Source organism: Salvelinus sp. IW2-2015, unplaced genomic scaffold (assembly GCF_002910315.2).
Source record: "Salvelinus sp. IW2-2015 unplaced genomic scaffold, ASM291031v2 Un_scaffold2166, whole genome shotgun sequence".
Classification (NCBI taxonomy): domain Eukaryota; kingdom Metazoa; phylum Chordata; class Actinopteri; order Salmoniformes; family Salmonidae; genus Salvelinus; species Salvelinus sp. IW2-2015.
Window position 1 is genome coordinate 125,368 of NW_019943497.1, and position 2,114 is coordinate 127,481.

At 45.0% G+C, this 2,114-nt stretch overlaps 1 pseudogene; it reads right to left on the minus strand.

Moving 5' to 3' along the window:
* Positions 1 to 1,098, minus strand: part of LOC139025038 (gamma-aminobutyric acid receptor subunit pi-like) — an 8,042-nt pseudogene extending 6,944 nt beyond the window's left edge.
* Positions 1,099 to 2,114: the final 1,016 nt, after the last annotated feature.

Below are 2,114 nucleotides of genomic sequence, written 5' to 3' on the forward strand. Positions count from 1 at the left end.
GAGCTCCTGAGGAGAAGAGAGACATTTTGTCATGGGGGGGGGGGGGGGGTCTCATTTAGAAATATGGTAGACAAGTACACATATATACATGCACACTCTGCATTGTTGGGGATGGACCCGTGACTGTTAGTCTGCACCTGTTGTTTACCAAGCTTGTGACAATAGCATTTGATTTCATTTGACACACACACTTTTCTCTATTTCACCCACCCTATGTATGTCTCCTACGGTTTGGGTGCTGCACGGTACAGAAGTGGGCGCAGGCGTACTCCAGCAGCGCCCCAAAGATGAAGGTGAAACAGATGCCCAGGTACACGTCTATGGCCTTGATGAAACAGTTGGCGTTGGGGAGAGAGGTACGGGCACCCATCATGAGTAGTATAGTCAGCACTGTGGTCACACCTGAGAGAATCATTAGAATGACAGTCATAGTCAGCACTGTGGTCACACCTGGAGAATCATTAGAATGACATGCATAGTCCAGCACTGTGGTCACACCTGGAGAATCATTAGAATGACAGTCATAGTCAGTACTGTGGTCACACCTGGAGAATCATTATAATGACAGTCATAGTCAGCACTGTGGTCACACCTGGAGAATCATTATAATGACAGTCATAGTCAGTACTGTGGTCACACCTGGAGAATCAATTACAATGACAGTCATAGTCAGTACTGTGGTCACTGTGTGTGTCTGTGTGTCTGTGTGTCTGTGTGTGTGTGTGTGTTAACTCTCCTCACCATTGAAGTTGGGCCTCATGTAGCGGTTATATCCCTTCATTAGTTTCTGGATGGTGGGATGCAGCTGGGAGCCATTCGAGTCCTCCCATTGGTGACTCTCAGGGAGCATACATCCACTGTAGGAGAGAGAGAGAAGAGGTGGAGGGGAGAAGAGAAGAGAAGAAGAGAGGTGTGGAATATGAGCTAGCCACCTGTAAGATCAGTAACTGTGAGATTAGTACCAATATGAGAACCACTGTGTATTCAAGTCCTTCCATATAATCTCCTGATTCTCCCTGACCCATGACCCCTAACTTCTCACCTCTGAGTTAGGACCATGCCCAGGGTCAGGAAGGTCAAAGGGTGGGTAGGTATCATGATCAGGCTGTCAAAGGTCACCAAAGGTCAGCAGCTGTGGACGGAGATAGAGATAACAGAGCTGAGAAACAGGAAGTGAATGAGTCTACTAGGTTTTCTTGCTAGATATACAGACAACATGTTGATTATTACTCAACTAGGGGCATATTCATTAGTGAAAAAATACTGAAATTACATTTTTTTATTGGTTAATGATACCTGTTTCAGACCGTTGTCTTCCTTTCAGCCTGGTGTTGTTTTAGCCCTGGTTCTTAAAGGAAACGTTTTGAATGTTGTATTGATTTGTGCATTTCTAGGTTTTCATGTGTATCTGAGTTAATGGCGTTCAASCAGGTAGAAATCCGTCCGGTRTGAYGTAGCACCGTGATAAAGTCTCTCTCACTACACTGGAAGTCAATAGGAATATGACTTTCAGATGTAACTCTCTTTCTACTGCTCGGTGGTCTCTTGTGTTACTTCCCACCAATTACCCTCAACAAAAAACGGAGAGAGATGGCAGACGTGCTGACGATTGATGAGAGAGAGACTCTTGGTAGACAGCGTGCTAAGAAAACTGTACATGGCTGATAACATACATCTGAAGATGTCTTTTTCTTTTTTAATATTTTTGGAGGTGCAGATGTTTACTGGTTAGATATATCGTTTCTTTTTGTTGATGTAAATAGTTCTTCTCAATTGTTGTTCAGTTGGTGTAATTTCAGACGGTTGCTTGGAATGTAGACACGAGATGTTTGTCCGATGCCAATAAGGCCAATTAAAGGCCTTTTGAATTGAAATTGAGAGAGAAGGAGTTACGGCGAAGAGAGATAGAGGAGAGAGAGAGAGAGCGAGAGGAGATAGGAGGAGAAGAGAGAGCACAGAGGAGCACAGCGAGAGAGAGGAGAGAGGCAGAGAGCGGAGAGAGAGAGAGGAAGCGAGGAGAGAGAGAGAGAGTTTAGAGAGAGGAGAGAGAGAGAAGAGAGAAGAGAGTTTAAGATGAGAGAGAGAGAGGAGAGAGGTGGGGGTACGAGGGGTCT